This window comes from Etheostoma spectabile, unplaced genomic scaffold (assembly GCF_008692095.1).
Source record: "Etheostoma spectabile isolate EspeVRDwgs_2016 unplaced genomic scaffold, UIUC_Espe_1.0 scaffold123, whole genome shotgun sequence".
NCBI classification, from domain to species: Eukaryota; Metazoa; Chordata; class Actinopteri; order Perciformes; family Percidae; genus Etheostoma; species Etheostoma spectabile.
The window spans coordinates 94,620-95,494 of NW_022605572.1; the positions used below are offsets into that span (position 1 = coordinate 94,620).

Here is an 875-nt window from a genome sequence, read left to right on the forward strand (position 1 = left end):
CACGCGGGACCTAGTGGTGTCCCAATTGTGTATACACATATGTATTGCAAACAGACATAAGTAGTACACAGATAAGAACATCTGCCTCTGCACCACCAAACTGAACATAAAATAACTATTAACTATATAAATATATAAATGCATATGCCACTGTTGTCCAAACCCACATAATCAACAGACAGAGACGGCATCTTGGAGGTTTGTGATCAATTCTGTATGGTGATGTCACCAAGTGGTGTCCCATTTCATAGGGGTATGTTTTCACCCCTACCCCTTACCCCTTGGTTTCAAGGGCCAAGGGGTAGGGGTAAGGGGCAAGGGGTAGGGGTAAGGCTGAATCCCATTCCTTCCCCTTAACCCTACCCCTTACCCCTTCCCCTTGCTTTTGCGCGTTCACGCGGGACCTAGTGCTGTCCCAATACCTATTAGGACCGAGGGGTAGGGGATAGACCAAGGGCTGTATAGCCCTTGAAACCTAGTGTGGATGCGACCTCACTTGAAAACACACAGGCATCAATGGCTGAACTGCTACAAACTACAAATTTTTTCTATTTTTGTTATTGCCACTCTTCATTCTAACCCCAACCGGCCCAGCACACGCCTACCAAGAGCCTGGGTCTGACCGAGGTTTCTTCCTAAAAGGACTGTTTCCCTCGCCACTGTCGCACTGTTGCTTGCTCTGAGGAAACTATTAACTGTTGGTCCTTGTAAATTCTGGATGTGGTCTATCGTGTAAAGTGCTCGGATAACTCTTGTTATGAATTGATACTATAAATAAAATTGAATTGAATTGAATTGGCTGCCCGTCGACCAGAGAGACACAAAAATGTAAGTACTTTCAGCTTAAATAATTGATTAAAAAGTTACGACAGTCT

General features: G+C 44.6%; 1 protein-coding gene and 1 long non-coding RNA gene across 2 annotated transcripts in view; both read right to left on the minus strand.

The window, feature by feature from the left end:
- Positions 1–875, minus strand: part of atoh8 (atonal bHLH transcription factor 8) — a 105,612-nt gene that overhangs the window by 14,543 nt on the left and 90,194 nt on the right. The gene's annotated exons all lie outside the window — the stretch shown is intronic.
- Positions 1–875, minus strand: part of LOC116685710 (uncharacterized) — a 6,346-nt gene that overhangs the window by 448 nt on the left and 5,023 nt on the right. The gene's annotated exons all lie outside the window — the stretch shown is intronic.